This window comes from Microcebus murinus, chromosome 8 (assembly GCF_040939455.1).
Source record: "Microcebus murinus isolate Inina chromosome 8, M.murinus_Inina_mat1.0, whole genome shotgun sequence".
NCBI lineage: Eukaryota > Metazoa > Chordata > Mammalia > Primates > Cheirogaleidae > Microcebus > Microcebus murinus.
The window spans coordinates 16,093,011-16,118,685 of NC_134111.1; the positions used below are offsets into that span (position 1 = coordinate 16,093,011).

The window sequence follows — 25,675 nt, forward strand, 5'->3', positions numbered from 1 at the left end:
TCATCATGGAACCACATTGATTGGACAGTTGGGAGTCACATGACCTGAGTCTCAACTATACACGCAAGTTGTTCTAGGTCAATTTCCGAACTCTGTGGTACCTATGCCACTTGGCTTGTGGGCTGGAGAGTTCCTTTGCCGCTGGTGCGCCAAGTTCTGATTGGCAGATTCATAGTATAGACCCTCCTCCCTCAGGTACGGAGAATCAGGGTGGGGCAGGACCAAGATGGGGGCAACAGCACCCACTGTCATCCCTGGGAGACCCGGAATCCTTCACTATCTACCTAACAGTTTAAGGTAGGCTAGGCTAAGCTACGATGTTAGGGAGGATAGGTGTATTAAATGCATTTTCATTCTAACTGCATTTTCAATTTACAATGGGTTTATCAGGACATAACCCTATCATAAGTCAAGGGACATTTATATTTATGGAACACCTGGACATGTACAATGATTGGTAAGTTTGTTTGTCTTTGGTAATTTGTGACTTTCAGACATAACTTCAAACATATTTTTTTAAATTTTGTCATCGTGAAGGTGCATTTGTCAGGGAAAGAGGATAGAACACAGGTTAGAACACATTTTATTGAATGATCCATTAGCTTGATTTGTAACTTGAAAATATTCCTGTGGGCTTCCATTTGTGTTCTTGCGCTGACCCCAAGTCAGAATTGCCCAAACTACTGAACAGTTCTCTAGTCTCATGACCAGATAGCTGAATTTTGTAAATTACTAGTCTATGGGGTTATGAGATTCCATTCTAACACTATATTCTAATTAGGCTTCTAAACTCATCTGTTTGCTGGAGTCTGGATTATGCCTACTTGTGGAATTCAGAGACAGAGTGTTTGGGGGCTTCTTTTGAAAATCTGGTGCTAATGGCCTGGTGATTGTTTCAAAGCTCACCACTGACAAAGCGCCCAGAGCCATCGGCCAGGAATGCTGTGAGGGAGAGAATGGCGGTGTCTCCTGTTTCCTTTGGCTTTGCTGTAATTTTAGTTCAAACAGCAGCAGCAGCCCTTCCAGCGTAGAATAAACTGAGAACATCAGAGAGGATCTGCAGACAAATGTGGAGTCAGCTCTTATTAAAGAAAATAAATCTTTGGGTGGGTCACATACCTCAAGGGGGACCAGTTTACTAAGGACCAGATAACTTGCACACAGCTCTTAAGTTCATCAAGTGGCTCTAGCTTCCCCTACTATGTCTCTCACCCCCCCACCTTGCCCCTTCCCCTTACTGAAATTGAGTGTCACAATTATAGTTTTTAAAGATTATAAAGTAGTCATTTAAAATGACTCATGATTCATCATCCTAACACAACCATTTTCTCCATTTGATATTAACTTACCCACACATTATTGCATAGTTCCAATCAGCATGCATATATTATTTGTATTCTGATTTTTTATTTTAAGTGTTATGTCACATATTTTTCTATGTTCCCTTAGTCCTCTACTTCCCATTTGGGGAGTCTATGTAATATAGTGGGATGTTTTTAAATGCCTTTTTTCTTACATGGATGTTTTGATAAGGGAAACCCCCATCTATTACTTGGTGCACCACTCAGGGAAGATCCACATCAACATAATACTAACCTGTTTCTTGGCCCATCAAATAGTCTATTGCCTGGCATCAGCATAACACTAAATCTATTGCCTGGCACATCAACATAATATTAACCTATTGGGTGACACATCAACTAACCTACATCAAGTACCCCACCCTTGGATGGCCCCAAGTTAATAAAAGTGGGAAAAATTGGGTAGACGGTGCTCAGAATTTGGTGGCGAGGCCCCTCTGAGTCTGCCAGTGAAATAAACTTTGATTCTCTGACTCTCCCTGTGTCTGCTTGGTTTGTCCTTGGGACCACCGGCTATAACACTTGCTATAACATTTACAAACAAAAGAAGGGACTAATTTATATTCCTAGATAGCATTGAGTTTTTATTAGTCCTGTGGCATCCAAATGACTCCTTAAAATCCCTACTGATTTCAAGGAGGACAGCAAAATGATTTGTTAATCAAAAATATAACTAATTAATACACATATTAGAGTTACATATTTACTTTAGGCCAAATTTTATAATATAATAGACTTAACCTTGGTGTATGGAGCCCTCTGGTAATCGATGTGTACAGGACATTTATGCCTGTTTTCTAGGTCTTTTCTTTCATTGTTTTATGAGGTCTTTAAAATGTGTACGAGATTTATCACTGTGTCTTTGCTTCTATGACAAATTGCTTGCCATACCTGTGATTTATTTTTTGCTAATTTGTTCTCAGAAAAACAACCTTGAAATGTAACTCTCCAGGACAACACTGACCCTATGGGGAAATGATGATCTGCCTTCTAGAAACTCATTAGGGGAGAAAGTAGACCCTGCTGGTGTACCCCCGGGTACCCGCTCCTGTACCGATGAGAGGCAAAGTTCAGTGATCACGGGCGCCTCATTAGGAGACAGGTTTGCCTGGCATAGACCACTCCCAAGGGCGCTCGCCCGGTTACAGAGCTCAGCACAGGAAAGTCTGCAGGAGGGAGGCGTGGTGAGCCGGGATTGGGGGGGCTGGGGGGGGTGGAGTGGTGGTGGTGGTGGCGGTGGGGCTGTTCTGAGGAAGGGTGAGGAAGGGGGGAGAGGACAGTGATAGGACTCACCTGAGAAACACGTGGCTAGTCTTGAAATAATAGGGAGGTGACAGTTGATGGATTAAAGCAGATCTTCAAATTACATTTTAAAAATTCTCTTCATTGGTATAGAGAGTTCTCTAGATAAGAGCAGTCTACATTTTTATTGAGAATCTGTCTTACGTGCCCAGTGCTGCACTGGCACACTGCATTCGCTCTGTATGCTAAAAATAAAATCCTATGCACCCCCTGCCGTCTGAACGGACCCCCCTCCTCTTGTCTAAAGGGACTCCAGAAAAACCTGAATACTGAGTTCCTGGCTATGAAGGGAAGGGAGGTTGGACATGCCTGTTACACCCCTCCCTTTTGGAGTTTAGATACAAAATAGACCAGCATTAATGCTAAAACAGAGATCATAAGACTGACACAACAGACTCTTTTGACAATCAGATATCAAATTATTAACAGGACCGAAGGCCATGCAGGGCAAATGTTAAAATCGCCTGCAGGCCATCAATTTGCTTAATAGATCACTTGAGTCAGTATATTGTACTTTGTCTTTGATTATTAATAGAATTATTAATAGAATTCCTTTATTATTCCTTAATTTAAAACATTCCAAGCCTTTAGAAAAAGCTTTATTCTTTAACCAATTACAAGTCAAAGAATCTTTGAAGCCACCTACAATCTGTAAGCCCGTCCCACCTTTTCAGGCCATTGCATATCTTCCATGTATTGATTTATGATTTTACCTGTAATTCCCATCTTCCTAAAATGTATAAAACCAAACTGTAACCCAACCACCCCAGGATGACTTACTTGGGATTTCTTGGGTATGTCTCCCCAGGCTGTGGTCACACACATGGGCTCTGAATAAGCTTCTCTAAATTATTTTACAGTTTTTTTTTTTCTGTTAACAACTCTTTCATTCACCTGCCAATTTATGAGCATCCACTATGTTCCAGGTACAGATTCATTAAGAAATGGTCTCTAGCTTCTGTTTTCTTCTAGTATAACAGGGTAGGCAGACACTCGTATAAACCAGATGTTACAATTCAGAGAAATAAGTGCTAAAACCAAGTGTCGCCAAGTATAACCATGGAGGCATGCATGCATTCATTCAGCGAGCGTTCATGGAGTTTCTGTTGTGCACCAGGCATTGTGCTAGGTGCTGGAAATGCAGGAGAGAACAAAGCAGGTACCCATCCCTGCCTCATGGCATTGACAGCTCAGTGATGCTAGAGTTTCCCCAGAGAAAGGATTTTCTGCCTCTGCCTGGGCCCTGGAGAGCTTCCTGGAGGAGGTGCTGGCAAATGTAGAGGGTGGTAGGGGTGGGGTAGTAGGAATAAAGGTGGGTGGGGACAGGAATGGAGTATGAGGGGACAGAGGTAGAGTCAGGCAGGGATAGATGCTTTTCTAGTGTGGAGGTAGATGTTTTTCTAGTGTGCAGAGACTGGAGTGTCTCCATTTTCTTCCTGTAATGAATCAAGGTATCTGCCCAGGCAAGAGTTTCCTGAAATAGTAAGATCATGCTAGTGAGGACAGTGCAATGGCTAAGCCATGTAGGCAGTAACCTGTGTGGGGCATGCATCGTTTTGGTTCTCGCTTGTTAGCCAAGTAGGCAGTAATTGATGGCTAGAAACAAAAAATAAGAGAGGCTTTCTTTAAAGCTTTCTTTGGGAGTCTGAATTTTCACGCAGGCAAATGTAGAGGCAAAGAGGTCTTCTTCTGTCCATAGAAATGTGCTCCTTGGATGAGATCAGATTTGCCGAGGTCGCTGGGTGCCGACCCTGGGTTTTGCCAAGTGTGTGTCGGGGCCCGGTGACTCTCCTAGCTCCCAGCGGATGCCGGACGGCTGCATGCAGTGACGAGCGAGTTCCTGTCTTCCCTCGTCCCTGCGGCACACCTTTCTGTTGACATTAATCCTTCCAGGGGTTGATGTTTACTAATGCAGGGACCCACCAGGTGAAAATGTCTGATAACCTTGGGGTACTTTATTTCATCTTTCATTAGGTCAGAAAACTGCAGTGCACCTTCCATTTCATGCCGACTGCCATCACTTTCCACCAAGTTGCCTCTAAGTATACTGTAAGAATCTCTCCTCTCTTTAATCACGCGGCAAAATCTCACCCAGGGAATCTGAAATTGATTTTTCTTCCCTTCTTCCCAGATAGTGCAGCCCCAGACACCTTTTTGGTACCCTCCTGGGTAAAATGGGAGGTCAGCCCCTTGTTATAGGGGGTGATACAAATTTCAGGAAAAAAAAGCACAATTTTGCCTCTCGTAGCCAGCTCTCTTCAACCCCCCAGAGGCTGTTTGGAAACTGCAGCTTTTCAAATACTACCTCGGATGGTGTCCCCTCTGGAGCATTGGGAAATAGTCCAAACGAACGACTGAGTTTCTGAGTAATAGCAGGTGAGCTGTAGCCAGGGCTGCCGTCACCACACAGGACAGTTTCTGCAAATCACTTTCTTCCCCAAAACGAATCCGGCCCTGTGCTTACTTTCTTAACGGAGCTGTTTGAATGTTCATTTGGTTATCTTGGGTTTAAGGGCTTCTCTTCAGCCCTTTTTTGTTGTTTTTACTTTTCAAAAACATTCCACTTCAATTCTCATCATCTTTGTTCCTCCACTGAACTGAGTGCAAGTGTATTTTTAATGAAGCCCTGATCTGTTTTATCTTAAAGTGTTTTTCAGCAAGGCTGGATGATTGACATTTGTTATCATTTTCTGTCTGCATTCTGCCTGGAATATGAAGGGCCTTGGAATTATTTTCCCTCTTCTCTTATAGGCCTAAAGGGACCTCACTTCTTTCTCTCCTTTTTTTTTTTTTTTTTTTTTGCAGGGGGTGAGGGATGGGGGCAGTTATATCCCCTACCTCTCTTCTTTCATTAAACCCTCTAGCATGCCCTGCTGTAATCTTCTAGAGGCCCTCCAAGGCCGTCTGCCTTCTTTAGGGCAGGAAGTGGCTGAGCTGGGCCAGATAGCTTGGAAACGAGGGAAGGAAGTGCAGGCAGGGAGATCGATGGCAGAGTTTGGACTGTCAGCTTGCTGCCGGCGGCTGCGTGATGTAAAACCGTCAGGGCTTCCGTTGCCCTTTGCTTAGGCCAGGCCCAAGCAGGGTTAAGGAAGGCCTGATGTGACAGCTTCTGGGGCTGAGGTTCGCATGAGTGTACCAGAACTAAACCTACCTGAGAGGTTGTGGCCGTGCCTGCTAAGACCTGCACTGCTGGCTGATCAGCATAGAATTGATGCAGAGCAGATGCCACCCACGTTGTGAGTTCCGCGGGGCTCCGCTCACGGTGGTGTTCCATAGAATCCAAAGGCGAGTGGGGTCGACGTCTGTCTTTCTGCCCGCACTGACTTTGCAGTGGACGTTTGATTATAGGCACTCAGCTGCGAGGCCTGCACACTTTTCATCTGTTAACCTCTGACCTTCCATTTTCTTGCCTGCATTGTGGTCATTACCCAGGCCTGGGATTTGTAAAAGGTCAGCGGGAGAGCATGTGTACAGCACGTGGCATGGAGCCAGGCACAGGCAGCCTCTCCATGTTGTTTATTCCCTCCCCTCACAGTTGTTCCTGCTTCCTCTGCCCACACTCCCTGAGGCCCCGGCCAGGATGCTGGGTGCTAGAAGGTACCAGGGGATAGCACCAACGTGAGTGCCACTGGAGAATAAAAGAGACAAGGAAGCTCTCTGCGTGGGGGTTTGAACCTCTTCCCTCTCCTCCGAGAGCCAGCTGAGCTAACGGAAGTTCGGCAACAGCCCCCCGTTTCCTTTCAACGGTGTCTCCAGTTCCCAGGCTTCGAATGGCTCCAGGAGACTGCAGGGGTTTTTTTTCCCTTTGCTTATAGAATGCTCTGGAACCAATTCAGTGAAAGGGGCCTAAGTTCTTCATAGCAACCTGACTCTGTATGCCTTATAGGATTCATTTTCTCTGATTTTCAGCCCAGATTCCAGCTTTGTCCAGTACTCACAGGTAGAGGCCAGAGGAAAAGGGCTGGTGGGATCATGACCGGGCCCAGCTGCTGGCACAGAGATGCTGAGAGGGGAGGCAGAGGGGACACTGTTTCTCTTGCCCTGGAGGCAAGCTGAGAGCCATCGCCACCGTGGGGGTATGTCTGTGTGGGCATGCATGGGGGGAAGAGGACTCCCAGGTACAGGGGTGAGTAGAACTCCCTCAATGTGGGGAGGGAAACACCCCACCCTCGTTCTGCACCTGACTAGCACAGGCACTTGCAAGCCTCTTATCCACCTCCGGGTCTTTGCGCTGGAGGATCCATCTGTGTGCAGTGCAAGCCTTTGACAGTCACAAGGCTCACCCACCCTTTCATTCTGTCCCCTAATACCTTCTCACCACCCCCCATTACTCTCCATCCCCACTCCTTGCCTTGTTCTTCATAGTGCTAGTCACCACTTGGCATTATATGGCATACTTATTTGTTTATAACACAACTCCTCCGTTAAATGTAAGCTCCCCGAGGGCAGGGACCTGGCCATGTTGCTTGATGCTCTACTCTCAGTGCCTTGAGCAGTGGCTGGCACATATTAGGTGCTCAATAAATATTTGCTGAATGAATGAATGAGTATATAGGTGAATGTTTCTAGTGTTCGGGGCACCACACAACAAGGGGAGAGGTTCGTATATGAGACAGGCTTGACAACAGGCCAACTGGGGAGGAACCCTGGCAGGTCAGCCTTCTCTTCATATTTCCTTTGCCTCCTTTCCCTTCTTCTCATCCCCCACTCTGTTTTACTTGGTCGTACTATTTTCTTGGTATTCAATTTGGCGCTGTTAAATAAATATGTTTACCAGATTTTTATTATCTTTTGACCTCCCAACTATAGAAAGTAATGAACGTGATAGCTTCTTCCACATTTCCCTTCCACTAGTTATATCTACATTCTCATAATTTGTAACATTTATAGATTGGTTTTTCATTATAAATCCCAACTTGTTTTAGTCTTAGTCCTACAATTAAATCAAGTCAGTCTTCCTTACTAGGCCTTTGTTATTGTTCTCCATTCATCACTTAGGTGGCTGAAAAGTTCTTCCTTTAAGAGTTTCTTAAAGACAGAATGAAATGTCTTAAATTCTTGTAGATTCAAAAATTTTGGTTCATTATCTTTATAATGAATGATAGTTTTGCTAGGTATAAAATTCTTGAGTAATGCTTTGTTTTCTTAAGGACTAGCTACAATGGCATCACCCCACTGTTTTATAACTATGAATGATGCAGTGGTGAAGTCTGAGGCCAGTCTCTTTTTCCCCCATCATAAGTGAGGGGTGCCTGGCTGCCCCCAAATTTTATCTTTGAAGTCTCATAAATGTACCAGATTGTTTATCATTTTTTTCCTGGATGCTTTGTGACTTTCAATGTATTTAAGTCTTTTTCTTATTTCTGAAAAATTTATTGAATTATATCTCTAAATATTCTTTTATGGCCTATGGTAATCTTCCTTACCTGTCATTTTCTCTCTAACCCCTTTAAACTCTTTATTTCCATTTCATTTTTCTCATTTTTCTTAACACTGTCCTTTCCTTTCTGTATTCTTAGCAGTGTCTTGTTTTACTTGTGTTATTTTCAATTTTGCCTTTATTTCTATAGTGATTTTAATTTTTTTTAATTTTTTCACTTCTTTCCAGGTTTCTCTTAACTCATGTTTCAAATTCTTCTGTCTTACCATATTTCCTGTGAACTTTTAAATATCTCTTTTATTTTTGTGTATGTGTATGATTGCTTCATTAAGTTTTTAAAAAATCATGACAAAGTATTTAGTCATATTTTTGGTATCTGCTCCATGGCAATATTTCTCTGGTGAATATTTTTTGTTTGTTTGCCACTACTTTTACTGTTCCGTTCCTAATTTTTTTAATAATATCTTTTTATAGAGACTGTAGTTGTTCCTTTTTGATGACATGGTTTTTTGAATTGATTATTGAATTATTTCCCCAGACTAGCTATTTGTAGGAAGTTTATATAGGGAAGAGACCAGAACCACATTGCATTCAAAGAGAAATTTTTCTTTGTTGTAATGTTTTGGGCAAGTCTTTTCAGCCTCCACTTTTGCTCAGTCAATGAAGATCAGTAATTGTAAAGCTCTTCACAATGCCAAATCTCTCTCCTTCCTCCATCGTGTGGAAAGTCTACTTTCTGCACATGGGACATGTCTATATGGCTCCTTTCTCCACCAGTTCTCATCTGCTTCTCAGATCAGAGCTAGGTCCAGGGAGACTATTGCTGACCACATTTTGCAGCCCATTTCCATTGTTGAAAACAAGGGATTTTGATTCTATAATGCTGGGTGTGCTCCTTACCTTAGAGTGTACCTTTTTCACTCCTTCCTAAAATGGCAACCCAAGAATATCCTCTCTCTGTGTCTGGACTCCACTATTTTTAGTGCCCTGTACACCTACTTTGTGTTTCACAGTTTCATGTCCCCTGGGTTGATCACAGGTAGAATTTGTGTTTGTATCAATTGTTTCAGAGTTATTGTTGTAAAGGGAAGAATGATTGCCAATCCTGTGCTACCACATTCAAATGGGAAAACCAGAGCCCTTTTGGAGCAATCCCTTTTCCTCGTTAGTATAAGACTTGTTCTCCCACTTTCCTGGTTCTCCAAGAAGCAGCTTTTTTCTTCTATTTGTCACTTTCCAGGTTTCCAAATGCAGTCAGGTTTCTTGCTCCTCAGAAAGCTTTACCCTGAACACACTCCCCTGAATCCCTGCTGAGCGCATTGTCCACACTGGGTATAGCATCTGTTGCCTTGCTTGTACCATCTTTTTAAATGTATGTATATCTCTTTAACTAAATTGTAAGGCATTTGAGGGCATAGTCTGGGGTGTGATCACTCGTGCCCTCTCTGGTACTAATGCAGATCATTCCATGTTGTATGCACTACATACATGCTATGGATTATTCCATTACTCCTGTGGTTTGCTGTGATATCTGGAATACTTTAATTGTGTTTCATCACGTCTGAGTTTGTATATTCTCTTCCTGGGCATTTTTCTTATTGAATTAGATAGCCATGTACTTGACATGTTTTATACGTGATACATACTTAATTGTGAAGACTTTTTATAACACATATTCTGTCTCCAATAAAGACCTGTGGGTAAGCACCCTCCTTGACCTCATATGACACTGGGCAATGTCATTAGAAATAATGTTAGCTTTTAGTTGTCTCTAGGATTATGTAGGTCAGGGATCCTTCCAAACCTATCTTCCCTAGTTAGAGCCTTTATCAACATATGATAAAGTTCCTTGTAACTTCTCCCCTGTATGTTTTAGTCACATGTCAGAGTGTGAGACCTAAAAGTAAGAGGGCCTCACCGGGCCAATGACTCTCACCAGAGTTCCCACTCCTCCTGAAGTAGACATTTCAAAACCTGGGATTGTAGGGTAGATGGTTTGAAAAACAAACAAAAAAACCTTCATGTGATCCTAGTATAACTTTCTAGGAATATGTCTCCCCATCTCCACCCCCACTCCCAGATTCCTAAAGATCACTGGTTTAGTCCAATGCCTGTGTTTTAGCCATAAGAACAGGGACAAGGGAGAGAAGTGGCTCATTCAGTGTCACATGTCCTGTGCATTTCTTCGACCCGGTGGGTGCTCTTGCCCTTCATATGATCATCCGCAAACCACACATGGACAGTTTCTCTGTTGGATCTGATGTGTCTGAAGGTCAGCTCATGCTAACATCGGGCTTGGTGTCTGGGCTGGGCTGGGTAGGGGAGAAGACACTATTTTAGAAAAAAAAGGAGCTATTGAAGCAGAATGGAAAATGTGCATTTGACACCAATCAATGAGCCAATGCTTAAACTGAGATGTTCAAACATGATAAAGGGCTAGAAAAGCTAAAACGGTAATTCAAACCAGAACAGCCTGTTTGACCTCAGCCAGTTGGAGACTCAACAGAACAAATTGTTGCTTCTGCAAATAAGAAAAAAGAGGTGGGAAAGGTTAATTTCCAATTTCTGGGAAGGTGTGCTTAAAACATGATGGATTTGAAAACTCTGCCAACAATTTCTCTCTTTCTGTCTTTTTTTATTACCTTTAACTTCTCTGTTGCTGAAATACTAGTCCTTTTAATTTTGTTCGATATCCATAAGGCGCCTACATGGTAACCCCAGATGGGAAAGAGATGCGTAACTGCACAGCACAGCCAGCTCTGGGCTGGGGCTTGTCCTGGGTTGGGGCTTTGGGTGCATAAGTCAGCAAAGACAAGGACAGGTTGCCAGGGACATCCTGGAACTCACTGGCACAGCCTGAACAGCCCAGGATTTTATGCACCTGGCAAGGGAGTGGACTGGGGAGAGGGATGGTGCAGCTGAGGGCTGTGGCCTGTGCTGGCTTGGGGATGGGGAACTTGGACACATTCGGAAAGAGAGCATGTGGGTGCTCTCCCTGCCAGGGAAACGCCAAAGCCATCTGGCTCCTTTGGCAACACTTGCCTAGAATAATAATAGAAGACCCTTGTGGGGAGTAGTCTCATTCTACAGGTGAGGAAAATGAGATGCTGATAAATGAAGTGGCTCGTCTGTAGTCACAAAGGTAGCTCCTGATGAAGCTCAGTCTAGAGCCTTCAGTCCTGGGCACTTAGCTCACAGTGCTTTCCGCAGTATATGACAGAGTTGGCTTTCTCTATGTTACCAGCAGTCGATTTTTCCTAGTATTGCTGGATGCAATGCCATGCAAAACGTGGTTACGGCATTAATTCCAGATAAAGAGGAGCCTATTTTAAAATATTATTGAGTGTACTTTCAATTTTGAAAGTAACATACCACAGTTCAGAAAATTTGGAAAATAGCAAGAACAAGAACCACTTAAAATAATCTCAGCTTGCTAATACAACAGCTGTAATCATTTTGGTCTATGGCTTTTTGGTCATTTTCCTCGTACGTTTAGCTTTGTAAGAAATCTAGTGAAAACCATATTGCATATACGATTTTATTTCTTGCTGTTTTCATATAGCTTTTTGTCATAACTGGATTCTCCCACAACCACTTTAATGGCAGTAGGACATTTGCAAAGAGCTTCATGATGAATGATTTACTAACTGTAGTATTAAGGCATTTTATTGTATTAATTCATTAAGTGTCTGCCAAGCACCTTGTGCCCGGGCTCTCCTGGCAGCCGCTGCCCCAGGGACAGTCACCATAATGTGCCCAGGGATCTGGAGCACTCAGAACCACACTAGTGGGAGCCCTAGGCATTAATTCTGGCCCTTCCCACGTTAGTGCCAAGCGATGGCCCAGATCACATTAGGCTGGGGGGGGGGTTGCACAGTGCAAGGCAGTAAGATGTTCACAGGTCCGTCTATCGTCTTCTCCTCTAACTCATCCCCACGCCTGTTTCATCAGCTAATCACCCCACCCACGAGGGGAGGATCAGCGTCCTGGGGGTATGGGATTCCGCACTGGGCACACGAGGGGGAGAGCAGGTTGTTAGTCACCTGTGCTCACGGCCTGGGGGAGAGGACGCCGCACTGCATGCCGGGCCACCCGGGGCTGCACTCGGGAACAGAGGGGACAGCCAGGGGCTGGGGGAGGCTCTGAAGTTCCAAGAGGGTGGGGTGCCCCTGGTTCTCTTGGGAGGATGTGACTGGCTTGAAACGGAAGCCACCACTCAGGGACAAGGAGGACCTGTGCCTGGTCCCTTTGATAAGGGGAGTGGTTTGGCGAGGGGGCCTTATCGAAGAGAGCGAGTGGAGAGAGGAGCTCGCTGTTAGGCCATCCGAGGAACCTCCCGATTTTACCAGCTGTCCGGGCAGCTCCTAAGAGTGCGTCCTGATGCCACGTCTCACACCTCCACCGCAGGAACTGCCTTTCCTCCCTCCGGCCCCTCCGTTTTCTCCAGCTCGTCTCACTAACGTTTGTTTTTTAAATGCCCTGGCCTCTGCTGACTTCTCTTTAGGAAGCTGTGTAACGTGGTGGTGCCTGGCCCAGCCCTGCCGTCAGCCAGCCTGGGTTCCAGTCCAGGCTGGACGTGCACTGGCTGGGTGGCGTCAGGCAAATCCCTTCCCCTCTCTGTGCCTTGGTTTCCACATTTGTAGAATGGAGATGATGGGACTAAAGCTGCTCACCTCAGCGCTTTTGTGAGGAGTAAATATTTAATACATACCAAGCATTTAGAACAACACCTAATATATGCTATGTAGGTACTAATACTTTTTTTATTTGTACTTATACGTTTATAATAATATGATTCTGATCTTTTCATCCTTTCTTCCTACTCCCTTTCTCCAAGGCTAAAGTTACCGCAAACCTATTTCCAGAAGATGCATTAATACTCTGTTCGTTCATTCATTTGTTCATTCAGTCGGCAAACATGTAAGAGCCTCCGCAGTGTAGCAGGCACTGTCCTGGGGACAGAATCCATCTGAGAACGAGACCAACAACCACCTGAGGAGCTGGGCTCAGTGTGGACCTGGGTGGGCGGAAGTTAGGCAAGTTGGTAGGCTGACAGGTGTGACTGGCTAAAGGGTGCAGAAGGAAGACAAGGGAACAGCAAGGGAACTGTGGGCCGGACGGCTTGTTCCCTGATGCAAGGCACGGGGGAGAAGGCCGGGCTGGGGTTCTCTTGTAGTGTCGGGGCAGCCTGGGCCCCTAGAGGGCCAAAGATTCTCTGTTTGTTTTCTTGTTTGGTGAAAGATATAAGATTCATTAATATTGTCTCCAAAGGGTCTTTTTTTCTTTGTCTTCTCTGAGACTCTGCCCTCCCTACCCCCATCCCTCTCTTCTTCCCCCTGCCAAGGATGGTCCTGTCTTGTTAACCCAGTTTATGCATCGATTTCGGTCTACAATCAGGAACATGGCTAGAGAAAGATAGAAGCAGGGAGGTAAGAAGAGAAGGACCTACTTTGGGAAGTTAAACTCAATGTATAAAATAAGACGCTTTGCAGGAATGCAGAGAAAGGCTCAAGAAAAATAAGCCCCGCTGTTACTTACCAGTTATTTATTGCTGTATAACAAACCCCTCCAAAAGTCTGGAGCTGGAAACAGCAGTGATTTAGTATTTCTCAGGATCCCGTGGGTCGCTAGTTAATTTCCCTGCTGGTTTTGCCGGGGCTCACGCATTCAACTGCAGGATGGGCAGGGCTGGAAGATCCCAGATGGGCTCACTCACACGTCTGGGAGTTGGTACAGGCTGCAGCCTGAGAGGCACGGGTTTCCCCATCCTCCTGGAGGCCAGATCAGCTTCCTGCATGGGTGGTCTCAGGGCAGCTTTCCAAGACAGTGGAGGCAGAAAAAATTGCAGGACCCCTTTACTTCTAGATTCTAGAACTCACACAGAGTCACTTCTGACACATCCTATGGGTGAAAGGAAGTCACAAGATCAGCCCAGAGTCTAGCCAGTGAGATAGATATTAAATTAAAAATCATGTAGTCCTTATTATTGAAGCTGTAATAAGAAAACTGAGGAAGAAGTACTACATGAGCATATCCATAAGGAATGGCATGCCTAGCACCAAACTACTAATTGGATTATTTTCTCCCCTTCGGTGGAGACCCTGTGTATGTAGACAAGGTTTTTGGTGTTCAGTGGTGTGGTAAAAGTTTAACATAGCAGGATTGAGGCTGCTATCCTTAGACAGGCCTGCGTGCGGGGTTGACCCTTGACAGGCATCTGGGAACTGGGATTTCAGGAGGGCCCCATTATCCCCTAACTGATAAGGGTGGCTCAGTGTGTCTAGATTATTTTGCAAACAATGTAGTTTATTCTGAACACCCAGTTCCCTCTGGGAGTCTGGAATTTTAGTACATTGTAGGCAAGGGGTATCCCATTGGACAAGCCCCCAGTGAAAACCTTCGGTACTAAGTCTCTAATTAGCTTCTCTGGGCAGAAACATCTCACACGTGCAGCTGCATTTTGTTGCTCAGGGAAAAGTGTGCTCCGTGCAAGTCCCAGGGAGAGAGAGCATAAGGAAGCCTGTGCGTGGATTTCCCAGCCCGTGTCTTTCCCCCTAATGATGTGACTGTATATCCTTCCCACATTGCTGTAATAAGTTGTAGCCAAGAGTACAACTGCATGATGAGTCCTACAAGTCCTTCTAGCAGATCTCCAAATGTAGGGGTGACCTTGGGGACTCTAGCATATTTTGTCTCATTCTCTTATACATTTGGCTTCTGAGAAGATGAAAGCCAGTTCCCAGGTGTCACGGGGCAATACCAGAAAATTACCTTGAAGGCTTTTAAGCCAAGACAGGAGATGATGTCATGCGTCCCTGGAGTCAGGAGGTCCTAGCAGGCCCGATATCTATAAACCAGTGTTTCAAAACGATGATTGCACTTGCTTATGAGCAGGATTTATTTGGATTTGCGAAGGGGATTCATTTAATTAGTAATATGTAGGTGATCATTTGGAATATGTGAAAATGATTGGTTCCTTCTCTAACCTCAAGGAGCAGCATTGTTCACTAAGAGAGAAGGCATTAATTGGGCATAAAACAAAGGCAAAACACAATGCAAGTAGAATGAGCTGGTATATATAATGCAGATGAACTGTTGTCTATCATAAGGTAAATTCTTCTTAAGCTTGGGTCCCTTTCAGGTGATAAGAATCTATGTGATATGTTTTTATTGCTATATTTATGTACATTATTGGCCACATTTTCTGTAATGAACAGTATTTCCTTTATAATGAAAAAAGAGGGTTTTTTAAAGCTGAAAGCTTAAAGTCCGCTTTCTTGCAATGCCTCACAGGCTCCCTCTGGGCCGAGGCTTTTCCAGGTCACCCATGCTTAGCACATGCTCAAGCTTGGCTCTCTCTGAGCAGTCATAGTATGTTAACATCAACAGGAGCTTGGAAGGGTCCATTTCTTAACTGAGGGACTGAAGAACTGTTTGTCACTGACATAAATAAAGTACTACAAATATTCACAAATATTTTCTCAATTTTCCAGTAATTATAATTTGAATTGGGTTTTCATCCAGAATCATGTTCTCTTAGCAGGGTCACTACCATGATATTGAGAGAGACAGAGAGAGAGAGAGAGACAGAGACAGAGACAGAATCACCTCTATTCTTTCCGTACAATTGCTCTTTTTTCCAACTTTATTTTCCTTGCAATTCAGTCTTTGTTTCCCTTCCAGCTAGTAATGAAATGCATTTTGCAGGAAAGGTCAGGGCAAGCTCCAGTATGCTTTGTAGCTCTGGGGACCACTCGCAAGGCCAGGGTTGACTGAGTTCTGTGGTGTCTGTTGGGAAAAATCCCTTGGGGGTGGCAGGGCTTCTGGGTTGCTCCTTCCCTGCAGGGTAAGTACAAAGAGGACCCTGGACCCTGTTCAGGAAACTCAGCACATAGGCAGAGTGAGCTGAGTGAGAACTCCTACTGTGTGTAAATTAGTTGCCGAGCATCCTCTGGTATTCTCTTCAAGTCTGTGAAATTTTAGATGGACAAGGATCAATAGAGAATTTAAGGGCTGTTTTTGCACTGAAAATGTCTAGAGGACAAAGAATGGCATCTGTGCTCACATAGCACTTGGCCTCTCAGCCACTTCCTGGAGCCAGCACACTCCAACTTGCACTGTTGCACAGTATGTAGGAGTTCTCCCTCCCATATGCATTATGAACTGACTCCTCCTGCATTGCAAGGCCATCCCATAATTTCATGCTTTATATTTTTTAACATCTCAAAAGTACCTGCCAAAAAATGGTACTTACACATATTTACTAATTGACAGCGATACCCTAGTAAGAGTTAGAGAAATATTAAGCAATAGCAAATATCACAGGAAATTTCCTCCAACCTCTTTTGGAGCCAGATGGAACAATTATTGTATCTCAGTCTTGGGGGAAGCCCAACAGGAGTGAGTCAGTCTATAGGCAGGTATTGAGCAAAGCCATGCACCTAGCAAGGTGTTGGCCTCTGTAGGACATTCAACAGCTTCAGACATAATCTCTCCATAGTCCAGTTGGTGAGCTACAGCTACTGCCTATGAAACTTTAATGAATAATAAAGGTGATGTATACTTTAGCACTAAGCTGTATGGTATTAAAGTCAGTGAAGGCAGGAACATACTGGAACATACTGGCCCGGAACAGTTAGGAAGGTTTCCTGGAGGAGGATGGAATGAAACTGGGATCCAATTCATACCCCGTTAGTATGAATCTGTTTCTACTTCTCTTAAGCCTCAGAGAATTTCCTGGGAGGAATTAGATTATATACCTAGTAGCCCTCAGCTAATAAAACCTAGCTGTTAAATTTCACCCTTTCTTACCTTCCCTCAATTTTTTTGTAACTCCAGGCTTATAATTCCCATTTCTTAAAGCCTCATCTCCTTATACAGTTTCCTTAGAAGTCTCATCCCCTAACACTGTGCCTGGTGCTTGGCATCATGGGAGATTTTTTTCTCTGCTAAATAAAGCTAATCCTTGTACAAGTCCCACAAAAATAAACAATCTCCAAAATTAAACTTTACCCAGTCAACATTTATCAAGTACTTATGGTTTCACTGTGTACAGATAACCCAGAAGTAACAGTGAATAGTTTCCTGTCCTCAAAAGAATTTACTTTCTAGACTAGGAGGAAAAAACTAGCTATATTTCAGGATAGACTATGAGAGGAGTTATAGCAAAGAAGGTTGAGATTAAGCCCCAGGGGGGAAAGGCTTCATGGAGGGACGGGACTGGGGCTAGTCCATCAGGAGGACCATCAGGAGCCCCAGTGGCAGGGTAGGGGCGGAGGGTGTTCCATTCAGAGTGCACATCGTGTGAACAGAGACACAGAGGGGACGGGTACAGGAACAGTCCAGGCTTGGCTGAGGCTAGGGATGTGAATGAGTGCCGTGGCAGTGAAGACTGGAATGAGACTGGAGTTCGGAGCAAGGGGCTAAAAGGTTGGGCCCTATACTTTCAGCAGTTCCAACCTCCACCCAGAGGATTTTGAGCATAAAAGGGACATGAACTTTAGGCTGGTGTTCTGGCTCATAGCTTGCATGCAGAGTGGAAGGAGGGGATGGCTGCAGATTGAGGGTGGGAGAGGTCAGGGCTCTGGCTGACAGCAACTGGTGCAGGTGTTAATGACGGCTGATAGTCGGGCAGTGGCAATGGGCCTGGAAGATGGGGACAGGTGAGAGAGAGAAGCCAGGGTGACTTTGTTTGTCTTTCCTCCCCACCCCCTGGTAAGATACACTGGCACATAGGCAGTCACTTCAGAATTGCAGGAACCTAATGACTTTTGCCCACAGTGTTGCTGCCTTCTGACCAGGGAAAGCTGCCCTTGAGATTTGACAATGACTGTTGACTCCTTGGCAACGACTCTGAATGGAGAGCAAGAGTCCGGCTTGCTGGGAAGTTGTTCAATTCATTCAAAGGCCCGGGGCGTGTCTCTGGGCCTGTGGGTGGCTCGGCGTCCTGTGAGTGCCCAGTTTCCCCTGCTCCTCTTCCAGGAGGCGCCTCCTGTCACCTCCGGTGGGTGTGGCCAGAGGCCAGTTCTGTCTGCCTGGCAGATGCCAGGGAAAAGGGCTGCTTCCCATTTTTAGTTTAGAGCGCTTTAAAGCCCCTACTGACAGATCCTATTCAAGCTAAAATGAGTGGCTGGGGGCAACTCATACATAATTTCCCTGTATTTAGTGACTTCCGACACCATGGGGTCTGCATGATTTCTGTTCATTTAATTAAAGGTTATATTGGCAAATTGTTATCCTCGGGAGTGTGGGTGTGCGGGGAGTGCTTTTGGAATACATTACAGGGTAATTCCCTTTGCCCTTTATTGCCTCTGCAGGCCATGTGAAATTGAATCGCAAATAACACACTTTAGAAACAGGCAGAGAGACTGAGGCCTGTGCTTCCTTTGGCTTTAATAAGACAGCGAGCGTGTGCAGTAAACGACCCTCTGGTTATGCGAGCCAAGTGGAGGAGGCAGAGCCGAGTAACTAATGGGAGTGATTTCTCCACTGCAGACAGTGAGCTCAGCAGCCTCGCTCCGCAGACAGTGTCTGCATCCAGTAGCTGGTTCTGCCCTTGAAGCATCAAGGGCGCCCGTGATAGTTAGCAGGATCCTGCCCTGAGCACCCGCCGGAGACCAGCCCCACTTACAAGCCATGGCAGGCGAGGCAGCCAGATGCCATGTTCCCTTTCCAACCTCCCTCTCTGGAGGCGGCTGCTGCTCCCAGAGTTCTGTGCTTGAGGAAAATACCAACCGGTGGAAAAGGGTATGGCAAAGCTGCCCACTCTCAGAGCAATTGACAAAGCCTGTCAAGTTCAGAGGATGCAAAGTCTTTAAGTCTTGGAGAGGGAGGGGATGGGATGGAGGGGTGGACGAAAGGCAAAGGCCGCGTGACTTCTTAGAACACTCAGCAGACTGATCCTCGCGTGGGTGAGGGGTGTGATCGCAGTGGATATGGCCACTGCCAGTCTATTTGTTCCTGAGGTTGAGGGACCAGGTATTAACCCCTTTGTTAATGATGTTAGTGGTGCGGCAGCATTTCTGTAGAGCAGAGGGGTGAGGCTGCCACTTGTAGGGGTGAGGCAGACAGGTGTTCCTATCCGGTAGGGTGGTTAGGGTGGGTCTCAGTGAGGTGGCGTTGAAGCAAGTCTTGAGGAGGTGAGGGCATTAGCGGTGAGGATGTCTGGGGAAGACTCTTCCAGGCGGAGGTACCAGGGTGGTGCTGGCACTTCCTAAGGCAGCAGGGGGCTGGGTGACCCAGGACTAGAAAGTGTGACGGGGATAGTGTGGGCAAGGAGGAGAGGGCAGACAGGTGGGTGGAGACGGGTTATAAAGTGCTCTGTTGGCCACTGTAAGGACATTGGCTTCTATCTGAGTAGAATGGGTGCCATCATGGTTTTTGAGCAGTGGAGTGATGTGAAACAGACATGAAAACAGATGACCCAGCATGTGTACAGATCAGCTGCATGAGGGGGCATCCCTGAGGGAGCGTGGAGAAGGGCCATCTATCCCACAGGGCAAGGAAAGTGTCCCGGGGGTGGTGTCAGATGCATTTGGCCCGTGTCTCAGATGATGAGCCAGCTCCTGACTTCCCAACCTCCACCTGATACTCTTTGGGTACCTGTCACCAAGGCAGCAAGGGACCAGTGTCTCTCCTCTGGCTTCTCGGGCTACTAGAGTGGGCCTGCTTGCCTCTGATGCATCTGGAGTCTGTACACAACCTGTGTGTGTAGGAATCAGTCCGTGCCTGATCCTTTGTGCATTAACCTTTGCCTGGAATCTCATTCCCATCCACTGCCAGCACCCATGTAGACGTCTGACCTAGCCAGTTTCCATACGTGCTAGTGCTGTACTGAGCACTGCAATCCCAGGGCAGTGGGAGGAGGGGGAGAAAAAGAGGCAGGGAAGGAGGAAAAGTAGAAACGAGGGCATTTATCACAAGCTGGCCACAGCATCACAAGAAGATATAGCCAGTTTCCTGGTCCCCTGTGTCTCTGGACAGAGCACAGAACACTACTCTGCATTGGAAAAGTCCACTGAGGTGGAAGAGAAAGAGAGAAGAATCTGCTCGTATTTCCTGTCTCTTCATGTTCATCGGTAGAGCTGACCCCAGGAGGACATAGACCTGGCCTACTCCATGAGGGCCCAAAGTGACAAGGTGGTATTCATAGCTTCAAGCCCAGTGGAAGCCGGTGTCCACTGGCAGGTGTGACCTCCCTTGGAAATAGGGAGAGCCCAGGCATGTGGGGATGGGAAGCACAGATTGCACAGCCGTGTCATGGAGGGTGGTGAGCAGGGCCCTTCCTACTCGCATCACTCGGCTTGGATCCTAGACCAGTTTATTCTAGCTGTTGAGAACCTAGTGTCCCCTAGTGTTGGTCATTGGTTCAATGCTTATACTTGGTCTTGAAAGGTCGCACCCAGCCCTGCAAGGTTGTTTGTCTGTTTTTTTCCTATTATTCCATACCTTTACGGAGCTTTCACTAGGCTGCTATGCCATTCTGCCAGGCAAAATGCCTCTGGGAACAGAAAGATTAGTTAGCCCCAGGTCACTGTTGTGCTTCCTTTGCAATAAAACGGATCCTTTGGTCTGAGACAACATTTTTGGACAACTCTCCAGCGTTTCATCAGCCCCTGCTGGAATTGCCGGCAGAAGCATTGCCGGGTGGGCAGGCCCAGTATGTGCCTATTTCAGTGAGGATGAACCGATGTCCCTTCCCGTGTGAAAGGGGCTCAATGAAATCAACCCACCACCAGGCCAGTCTTGTCACGGAATAGTGCCACCTTGAGGACTTGGTGTCAGTCTGTGCTGCTGGCACATTGGGCACCCCCAGTGACCCTAGATAGAGTGGCCTTGGCGAGCAGGAGCCCTCGAGGTTGAGTGTGTGCATAGCCTCCCTCCTGGGCAAGTAGTAGGAATCGAGGAGAGATGCTCGCTAACATCCGTTAACATCATCTCTTCTAACTGGAGTAGATTCTTCCTTGTGGGTTCTAAGACTGTCAAGCTCCGAGAGCACTTCTCTAGTCACTGGTCTCCCAGCTCCTGACCTATCAGCTAAGCCATGTCCCACTCCCAGAAGTTCATGTCTGTACTACAGGCTACTTTTCCCTTCCTGCAAAGCGGATGACGGAGCATTTGCTGGGAGCTTTGCTTCCTGGGAGGCCACTCCTGAGAGGGGCTGTAGAGCAGTGGCAGTGCACCTCCAGTGCCAACATCTCCTGCCACCCACCGGTGAACCCAAGTCCCTTCCTCTTCCACCAGTCGGTCATAGGGAATGGGAGACCATGGATATGGATTGAAAAAAAGGTATTGGTACCACAGAGGTAAGTTGACATGGTAGCATGGTCACCTGACCATGGAATTTACCTTTTCCTACAATTTACATATGCTCGGGATCTGCTTGAGTCTGGTACCAAATGTGCCACTTTAATCACATAGGGGATTGCTACTCCATGGACTTGGCCTTGTGACTAAATGGGCATAGTAACACTTAGCTCGTGATGGACAGCTCAGGTCACTGGGTGTGGTCAGGGTCAGGGTCAGATGCTAGTTTCAGCTAGAACCCAGTAGCACAGAAGGAGCTGTTTTTCAAGTAAAGGACAGGGTCTTGCTTAAGAGCTCTGCAGTTTTGTACCATAAATTTCATATTGGGTTTTGCCCAGCATCCTTATCTGCCCTAGATCCCTTGGGTGCCATGGATTTGCTGTGACATACAGTTCAAGTGTCAGGGCAGCTCGTGCCCCCGCCTGAACTCGCTGCAGAGTCCTCTCCTCCTCTAGAAGCCTTCTAAGTCACCAGGTAAATGCATTTCAGGATTTTTTTCAAAGTGTGGTTAATGCCGCCTTAAAACCCAAAGAATTCCAACAGGTACTGCGCTGCTTTTGTAGTAGTAGGTATGCAAGGTGCAAAAATTTCTCCTTTACTTTAGAGGGGTGTCCAAGCGTGCTTCAGGCTTTAAAAATGTCACTGATACGGCAGGTCCTACGTCTCTGTGGGAGATGTCTCCCGTTTTCCCTCATGCATGTGACCTCTTAAGAATGTATCTAAGTCTCTTCCTGCTGCCCAGTGCAATTCGTATGACATCATCAAGATAATGAACCAGTGTGACATTCTGCAGAATGTCAAAACAATCTAGTTCCCTGAGGACTGGATTAGGACAAGAGAATTAACGTAGCTCTAAAGCTGTTATGGTAAAGGTATAATGTAGTCCTTGCCATGGAAAGGCAAATTACTTTTGATGCCATTGCTAATGAGTATTGAAAAAAAAGGCATTTATCCACTCAGTAGCAACATACTAAGTCCCAAAGTCCCATGTTCATCTACTTCAGTAAATATGTTATTATATCTAGTCCATCAGTTGACTTTGGGACTGCCACTCGGTTAATTTTACAGTAGCCTGTGGTCATCTGCCGAAATCCATGTGGTTTCTGCAGAGGCCCGTCAGGTGAATTGAGAGTTACAACGTGGACCCCTATCTCTGCTTCTTTCAGGTTTTTGGTTAGGGCACTAATCTCTTCATTTGCTTCAGGAATGCAGTATTAGGTCCACTTTATCGTCTTGGAAGAAAAGGGGCAGTTTCAGGGTTTGCAGTTGGCCCTTATTACCATCATGGCTCTTATGCCATAGTCAGGGAAGAACTGTGAGAGTCCTGCTAGTTACTAAGTATGTCTATGCTGATTACACAGCGCCTGGAAACTAACCTCGGTGTGCCAGTGGCGAGGCACACTGTGGCTTAGGCTGGAGCACTGTGTGACATGGCTGCAGTCTGCCCAGAGGAGCGTGGTGGCATTATTCAGGTCTTTTGGCGTGAGTGTCAGCTCAGACCTTATATTTAGCATTTCTGGAAATTTCTGGGTTTTCTCCTTTCTCAAAAGGTAAATTACTCTGGCATATGTTTGCGACTGATGCCAACCTTCGGCTCACCAGCAACGTGCGTGTCTGTGTGTATCGGTGTGTTTATTTATGATTACACAAGTCAAGCAATGCCCTAGTCAACTGCCCGTCCACCTTGCCCTTTAGAACACCGTGATCTATTACCTCTCTCCATAGGTTGCTGTTGGGTCGCAGCACGCCAGATGCTACTCCAGCCTCGTTGCACCCTATGGTAATAATTATGTGCAACTTGCCTCTGGATGTTAAAGGCCACTTCCTGGCCTTTGCCATTCTGAGAACCCATTATCCTTTTTATATTAGTGTTTCATGGCAGCATATTCATGGCAATTTCTGCCTACAGAGGACAGCCACCATAAAGCATCTCAGTGATTCTTGTGCCCCCTTCATCAGCAGATTTCTTATTGCCTTGTTGGAGGAAGTGTCCTTTGAACCCTCCAAGAGAATTTAATCATATGGTGGGGGCTCAGGTTTTACCTAGTAAATCCATGCTAATAGTCCCACTTCGGTGTGCCTTCTCGTCTCTTCTTCAGAACTGTGCCAAGGAAGTCCAATATCTTCACCGCATTCACTGCAGGCCAGTATTCTGCCTGTGTTTCCAGGAGCCCTCCCGGTGTGGTATTAGGGCTGGCTGCAGGTGTCCTCATCAGCTCATTCCATCCCGAGTCCCTGGTGAATGTCCTCATGCCGATCACTATCCCTGCCTGTCCTTCTGCTCTGCTCTGCCATCCATCCTCCTCAAGACTCACTCCTGCACATGTGTCCATAAACGCTACTAGTGTGTGTTAGCAAAGTCTTACAACTCCTTTGGTGTGTGGTCTGCCACTTCCTAGAGCAGGGCCTGCAAATCCCTGCTCACGCTGTGCCAAGGTCTGGCACTGGTTACTGGTCTGGAGGCCATAAGGGGTAGTTGGGGCAGATCCTGAGAAGACTAATCTAACCACGCACCTGTTTCAGGTAGGATCAGTACATGGTCTGGAGGCCAGCTGATAGGCAGAGGGGGAAACTATTTTCCTCTGGCAATGGGGGGAAGCTTCTTTGGCTGGCCCTTAGGGTTCAAGATTCTCAGGCTCAAACACACAAATGCCCCCATCCCAGGTTTTACGGTTCTACTTTTGCCCATTAGGGCTGATTTTGCCATAGGAGACATGTTGAGGCTGCGCATTCAATCTGCTCTGAAAAATCTGCTGCATGTAAAAGTCCCATCCTGGGCCTGATTTCAGCCCAGCCTGCCCTTTTGCTGCAGGAGATGAGAGTCTCCTTTAAACTGACACAGAGTCCTCACACTTTTAGAACATGCCTGAAGCTGGCAGTTAGCTGTCTTGATTTTCTTTTTGCAAAGCCTCAAATGCCTTCACAAATAACCATTTCACACTACCATCTGTATAGCTGCCAATCAAATGATGCAGCCATCTGACCTTCCAGTGTCTTCACACTACCTGCACCTCATCTCAATCAACTGCAGATAGAAGCTTTGCTAATTGCGGTGTCAACACGTGACCAGAGTTATTGCTATCCCACTTATCACTAGCAATGGGATTCTTTGTTTTTTCAGATGGTGGGTGTCAAGAACTGTGAAGAGTCTGAGATTACACTCCAGTTTCCAGCCAACTCTTTACCCTGAACATTCATGGATACTGGAGGAAGACAAAGTCCTTTGTCTCTGACCCAGTAGTGTCATGTTATCTGTGAGAGACCCAGAGAGAATTGTCCCCCAACAGTTGGTATTCCAACTCCAAAGTCTTTTTTTGTTTAATTTCAGCATATTATGGGGGGTACAAATGTTTAGGTTATGTATATTTCCCTTGTCCCACCTGAGTCAGAATTTCAAGCGTGTCCATCCCCCAGACGGTGTGCACTGCACCCATTAGGTGTGTATTTCCAACTCCAAAGTCTTATCCCAGGGGTCCCCTTGTCCAAATTTATCTAGTTCAGAGTCCCTAGAAACAAAGCCTGGGCAAAGTGCATGTCTTAATGTATGCTGAAGGCTATGATCCCAGGGCACAGAGAACGTGAAGGGAAGGGAAGAGAGGTAGGGGTGGAGGGAAAGCACATGACAACAATAGCACAAACAAAACCAGACAGTTTCTCAGTAGTGGAGGACAGGCTGTTAGGCCTTAGAACAGTCATTTGTGGGAAGGAAGGGAGAGGTTGAACCAGCCAGTTGCTTTCTGCAGAGGCATTTATTAGCCTACCCTTCCCAGCTGTTGCAGCTGGCCTCCCTGGGAAGCCCCTGGGGATGGGAGGTCCAATGCCCCAAATGCCTGCCCTGGCCGTGGTGGGAAGTGGGCCCCCCGTTCACCAGCTCTTCTGCCTCTGACACTAACCATCAAGATTTTCAAGATGTTACCATATCAGTTTCATGTGGGCCCAGTGGGAGTAATAATAATACCTGCATTGCTTATTTCAAAAGATTAAGAGAAAAAATGTTTTGAAAAATTGAATATGCTATAGAAAAGCTAGTTATCATTTATTCATAGATTTCTTATACTCAAATCGAAAGAAGAAAAAGAGAGAGTTGAACAGGACTTTGAAGGACAAGTAGAAGATACACAGGTGAGGACACAAGGAAGGGCTTCTCAGGTGGACGATGTAGAGGAGCAGAGGACAGAGGTGGGAGAAGGGACATGTTGGGGCTGGCAAATTCCGGTCAAAGGGCGCAATCCAGCCCTCCGCCTCATTTTGTAGTAAGTTCTACTGGGACACGGCCACACCCATTCACTTATGCATTGTCCTCGGCTATGTTTATGTACTTGTGACA

The 25,675-nt window shown here is 46.0% G+C and overlaps 1 protein-coding gene across 1 annotated transcript in view; it reads left to right on the plus strand.

The window, feature by feature from the left end:
- GPR39 (G protein-coupled receptor 39) overlaps positions 1-25,675 on the plus strand; it is a 198,735-nt gene that overhangs the window by 27,880 nt on the left and 145,180 nt on the right. The window lies entirely within an intron of this gene.